Consider the following 6,813-nt stretch of genomic DNA (forward strand, 5'->3'; position numbering starts at 1 on the left):
CTCGCTCTCGAGCCTCTCCCGCCAGCCGCGTGCGCCGCCCGGCAGTGTCCGGGCCGAGGGGGGTGGCACGGGGCTTCCGTCCGGACCAGACGTGGCCGGGGAGCCCCGCGGAGACTTCCTGCAGGCTTCAGAGGCCCGCGCCCGCAGCCGCCAATGACAGCGCGGTCTGCGGGGGCGCGGCCCAGCCAACGAATGGCACAGCAGCGGGGGCGGCGTTTGGCAGTCCGCCCCCGTCAGGTGACTGGAGTCCTTGGCTTCGGGCCTACGCGGCCTTGGCAAGACATCCCGGCCCAACGAGGCCTTCGCTGCTTTCCGGCGGTCTTCTCCGCCCTGGGGGGCCGCGCTACCTCGGCTGCGACGGCAGCGACAGGGCCCCGGGCTTCTCCGCGGGCCCCGGTGATGGCAGAGGACAGTCTCACGGCGGTGAGTTATTTCTTTTTGGGCTCCTCGACGGGGGTGGCAGAAATTAAGGGCTGGCGTGTAGCTGGGGGGAAAGCGATTCGTTCAGCGCCCAGCGCCCCCTTTCTCTCACAGGGACGCCCCAGTTCGGGGCAGGTAGGTGGAGAGGCGGCAGGCCATACGCCTGTGGCAGAACAGCTAGGAAGGGGGCCCAGGTTAAGTCAGGGAGCGCAGGAGTGGCACAGCGCAGGTACCTGGTCGATCCCCCAGCAGTTCTGTGGTAAGTTTCTGTAGTAAGTTCTTGTAGTAAGTTTCTTTGTCCTTTTGGTGCCTGCTGGTTCTGGCGCCCTTGGTAGGTTGGTTCCTTGGGGGGAGGGTAGGTTGAGTTGGTGACTAGATAGTTCTTAGTCAGGCTTGGTAGGCTGCCCCTGGGTTCCCCTCCCGCTGGGCCAGATCAGTGGGCTAGTTCAGGATCCCTCACTCAACTTAAAAGGCAGCACCTAAGCCCTGTCACTTTCAGTGGCATAAGTCCCTGACTAGGCCCTACCGCCTAAAACTCCTGCGTAGGTTCCCCCAGGTCGTCGTCGCCCCAACTGACTAAAAATGTTCCCTCCTTTCCTTAAGTATCCCTAGGTCAGGTGACCACTCTCTAAGGTGGCAAAAGTAAACCCCACCCTTCTTCTAGAAGGTTCCAGCAAGTTCCAGGAGCTTCCCCACTCTAGCTATAGGACAACAAGGCAGGCTGGGGTCGCAACATTGTTGTTGGGTCCCAGCCAGCTCCTGGCAACTAGGGTGCTACTAAAAAGGCCACTCCGCAGTAGCAGGGGCCTGTGGCAGCCATCTTGGGGGAAGAGAGCACCTGCACCTTAACACTGATTAGCAGTGAAAGGGCGCTCGGAGACCTAAGGCCAACGAAAAAGGCGGTGGAAAAAATGAGGCAAGGGCAAAAATACAGAGAAGACCACCCTAGGGCTGACAGGTCTAACAAAAAGAGTTTTTTAAAATTATAGCAATCCCATCTCCTCTCGACAGAGGCCTATCAAGACTTAAAATGGCATGCATAGCCATGAGGAATAGCACTAAGAATATCAGGGGCTGAACTTTGTGACAGGCAGGTTTCCGTTAAGTAAATGGCATCCAAAGAGCGGTCAGTTAAAAAGTCAAACATTTCCAGCACAAAATGTGCAGGCGAGGGGGCAGAATAAAGGTGGAGTGAGCAGAAAGAGGCAAAATAATGGGCAGAAAGAGACAACATAGAGGGCAGTAGCAAGCAGGGAATAGGCTGAAAAATGAGGAGAAAACGAGCAGAGGAGGCACAAAATCGAAAGCAGCAAAGAATAGTAGACTGCAGGCAAGCTGGACAAGAGGACCATCATAGGGTGAGCTGGCAAGAAGAGTTGTTCCCATGCGCCCACTACTTTTTTTTACTGTTCACCCACTGACAGACCCACTCATACACCCAGGCACCTAGTCACACACTCAAGCCCCCATACACAGACCCACTCAGAAACTCGAATACCCACTGACAGACACACTCAGATACTCATGCACCCACTCACAGATCCATTCAAGCACTCATTCACCCACTCACAGACACACATGCACTTACACACTCATGCACCAGCTCACAGACCCACTCAGACCCTAAAGCACCCACTCACAGATCCACTCAGACACTCACACACCCACTCACAGATCCACTCAAAGTCTCTTGCACCCTCTCACAGACCCACTTAGACACTCATCCGCCCACTCAGAGACTCCCTCAGACAAGCATTTTCCCATTCACAGACCCACCCAGAGACTCATGCACCCTCTCACAGATCCACTCAGACTCACACACCCACTCCCAGATCTACTCAGACACTTACAGACCCACTCACAGGCCCACTCTGATATTCTCACAACCACTCACAGACCCACACAGACACTCACGCATCCACTCACCCACCCACTCAGAGACTGCATACGCATTGACCTACCTATACAGCCACTCACATAACCACTCTCAAAGGTTACAGGTTAGTTAAGAAACAAAATTAAAAAAATATCAAAATTCACTGAAAAGCACAAGGTTACAGGGACGTTATAGTTAGGAAATAGAATTTAAAAAACATGGAAATTCGCTGAAAAAAACAACGTTCGCAGGCACGTTATGGTTAGGAAATAGAGTTAGAAAAAACTTAGAATTTCAGTGAAAAAAACAAAGGTTGCAGGGGCGTTAATGTTAGGCTCAGATTTCACTCATGCAAAACCATTGACATTTTTCAGTTATATTTACCTGGCTAACTATAACTCACAACCACACAATGCACTGCTTATGACCTCATGTATTATGTCACTCATGACATGGTCAGTGACAGAATTGATGGCATCTCATATGACATTACTGATGACATCATCCATACACCCACTCACACACCCACTCATATCCCATACAACCTAAAGAGGAGGTCAAAAATCTGGGCATCAAGCTCGATCTTAAACTCACTCTTAAGACCCACATTAATACAACTGTTGGCTCCTGCTACCATATTCTGAGTTTACTTAGAAGAATGTTTCCATTGCTCCCTATTTCCACCAGGAAGACTTTGATTCAGGCACTGATTATGAGCAGGATTGATTACTGTAATGCCCTCCTTCTTCCTGCTCATGCAGCTGCACTGGGAAAATTGCAGGTCATACAAAACACGGCTGCCCGTTTGGTAACTGGTTCACCTGCTAGGACTCCCTCTCTGCCTTTGCTATCTAAATTGCACTGGTTGCCAGTTAAAAAAAGAGTGGAATTTAAAATGGTCTGTATGAAATTTAAGGCTCTGAACGAGCTTAGCCCCTCCTATGTTGTCAGGAAACTGAATGCATACACTCCTAGATGTTCACTTAGATCGGGGGCTAAAAGACTTCTTTCTATTCCGAGAATCAACAAGGCCCGCACAGGAGGCAAAGCCTTCTCGTATCTGGCTCCAATGTTTTGGAATAGTCTCCCTCAACATCTTTGTGCTGAAATGTCTCTCCTTCAGTTCAGAAAGCTGATGAAAACTCATCTTTTTTAATTGTAGTGCCAGGATAGTCTTCGGTTGCAAGCGCAGAGATACTCCTTGGGATGATTCAGCGCTACATAAAATCATAAAATAAATAAATAAATAAACCTCTCATACACCTACTCACACACCCACTCACATACTCATTCACAGACTAATACAGCCACTGACACACACACTTACTCACTCATACAGCCACCCACACAACCACATCATCATCATCATTATTATCATCAATACTTTATTTGATTTTACAAATAAAATAATAAAAGACACAATATATCATAAAAGTTTATGCACAGATGTCATAGTCAAAGTCATTCATATTTTAACACTTCTGATAGAAAGAGTACAAGACAGAAGCAGACAAATGGAGAATTTAAAAGCTGTAAAAACAATAAAGTGGGCCTGACTTGATAAAAATGAATTGGCTTGCAAATTAGAAATAAGTAAGTATGCCGCAAATTAATATATTTTGGGAAAAAAAATAGTGACATGCGAAGTATCATTAATCATTATATTATCACATTCACATTGGGACAGATTCAAGTACGAGAAACAACTGTAATTGGAAGGAATAAGGCGAGGAAATAGGTGCAACCTGAAATAGGTCAACAGACAACGTTTATGGCGTGTCATGTTCCAGGTTAAATATGGTTCTTTGTTATTAACACACAAACACTCACTCACCCATACATCCACTCACAAAGCCATTCACAGACCCATAAAGCTACTCACACACCCACAAAACCGCTCCCACTCACAGACCCATACAGCCACTCACATGCTCACTCACACACCCACACAACCACTCACATACCAATTCACACATCCACACAGCCACTCACACAACTACTCACACAGCCACTCACTCATTCATACAGCTACTAACCGAGCTACTCACTATACAGCCATTCACACATCCATTCACTCATCCACAAAACCACTCACATACCATTCACATGTCAATATAATCACTCACGCACCCACTCATTCATTTATACAGCTACTCACACAAATACTTACTGTGCAAAATAGTCACTCACACACTTACCCATATACCCTGTTAACAGCCACTCACTTACCAATACATCCACTTATACCCAGCCACTCACCTATGGAGCAATTTACACAGCCACTCAGTCACCCATACAGCCACTCACACATACTCATCCACTCATATAGCCACTCATCTAGCCACCACAGTCACCGATAAAACCACTCGCAGACACAATCACCCACCCATACAGCCACTCACTCACTCCCCCAAGCAACTACATCCACACCCACTTATTCACCCATACAGCCACTGCCACACCCACTCACACACCAAATCAGCAACTCAGACACCAACTCCCACACTGATACATACAGTCACAGTAATAATCAGATGACATATATCAGAAACAGTATCAGTCATTAGTAGTACAAAAATAATAGTAATGTAACTTATGCATAAGTTTAGTATATATCTTTAACTGTCAGAAACCTTCATGAAACACTTGCACTCACTGGCTAATGTCACCAGTGATGTCATCTGTGATGTAATCAATGATATAGTCAGTGATGTCACTGACCATGTCATAAGTGATAAAATATGTGAGGTCATAAGCAGTGCATTTTATGGTCGTAAGTTATAGTAAGCTCATGTAACTATAACTGCTGAATTTCAATAGTGCTGTGTGAGTGAAATCTGAGCATAACAATAACGGCCCTGTAACCTTTGTTTTTTTTAGTGAATATATATATATCTATATATGTCCCAGTAGAAGGCAACACGCCGAAACGTGTCGGCCATTGAAACTATATTTTTTGTATTTCTTTGCACTTCTTTTATGGAGTTATTGTTCTATTGTTTCACTGAAAATGTACATTTACATGCACGAAGATGATGGCTGTGGAGTTTCTTTGATTGCTTGGTACTGCCATACCGCAGGATTACAGAGCAACCAATATATATATTCAACAAGCAAACTAAAGATCAAACATTTGTTATAGTTAGAAAAATGTTATTTATTCTTTCTATTCAAAGTACACTTAAACTACATGACCACTACAAATTCTAAAAGTTAAAGTTATAGTTATAGCTTAAATTTAAAATTTACTCACCACTTAATTTAAATTACTGTAACTTTATCATTTTTGAAAAGGAGTAATAAAACGAACAACTTCCTCTGTGGACTTGAACTGAGAATTGGGGACTGAGTACGTCAAGATAAAATCTCTGCACAGGGTAAATGCCACAGTTCGAAGACATTTGCAGGTAAGTAATAAGTAATCTAAATCACAAAGCACCTCCACCCACAAATATGACAACACAAATGCAGGCCCCATATCCCCCACATGGGGGAACTAGACCCACTAACTGGCAGGATGTGAGTGGATCGCTTACAAGTGCTTGGAAACTGTATTTGTGACTCATTCCTGACTTTTATTTTTTCTACTTTCAAGCCAAGTCACAGAGAATCCTGTGTTCAATTCTGTCAGTCACCAAAGTGCCACATTGTGAGCAGGAGTGTCATAGATAACGGTCCCTGATCGCTAGCTCTGTGTGCTTCCATCAATTTGTCATTCAATTATCACTCCATTTTGTTTTCGGATACTGCTAATAAATTGTTGACAGGGCAGCGAGAAAACTGGAGACTTCTTTCCCTAGAGGATCAATTAAAATTTAAGAAAATTAATATCTTTACTGAAGAAAATACACCTGACTAAGGAATAGTAACAAAGCTTTAGGCTTCCTATGACCAGTGGCTTCTATTGCTAACACACAGGGAATGGAACCCTTCATCCATCTCTCTATCCAGAGAAGTAGTAGTTGATGTGGAGTTCCAATGTGATTTCGCAGACCAGTTTTAAGAGGCTCTGCAACACCATCTCTTTATTGCTCTCATAGCTATCCTGTATATTCTTCATCTCCTCCAGTGTACAATTATCCACTTCAGAGCTGTAACTTCTGTGTGATCCCAAATATTCATTTTCCTTTGTTCTGAATTCTTGTTTCTTCTGCAGACAACATTTTTCAATCTCAGCCTGAGCTCCTTCTTTTGCTTACTTCAGTCTTTTGTTCTATCTTTTTCGAGCCTTTGACTCCTTCTCAGCTGCCCTCTTCTTGGGCTGGAGAAGAAGCTCACTACCCTGGGACTGACTGGCCATAGCTGGAGGCTAAATCCGCTGCTATCCTTACAAACCAAAAATCTTGAGCCTGCCAGCTGCCAGCTGATTCTTGTCAATAGAAAGCAATCCTCGCCACATAACTTTATTCTTTCTATACAAACCAATCTTAAAGTACACAAAATCTATGAATTCTAAAGTTATACATAACCTTAAATTTAGTGGCAATGAGTTTGATTGCTTAAACAGACGTAGTGTG

General features: G+C 44.9%; 1 pseudogene; it reads right to left on the reverse strand.

The window, feature by feature from the left end:
- Positions 1 to 6,239: 6,239 nt before the first annotated feature.
- Positions 6,240 to 6,596, reverse strand: LOC146860975 (V-type proton ATPase subunit G 1 pseudogene; annotated as a pseudogene).
- Positions 6,597 to 6,813: the final 217 nt, after the last annotated feature.

The sequence above is a fragment of the Triturus cristatus genome, chromosome 3_1 (assembly GCF_964204655.1).
Source record: "Triturus cristatus chromosome 3_1, aTriCri1.1, whole genome shotgun sequence".
NCBI classification, from domain to species: domain Eukaryota; kingdom Metazoa; phylum Chordata; class Amphibia; order Caudata; family Salamandridae; genus Triturus; species Triturus cristatus.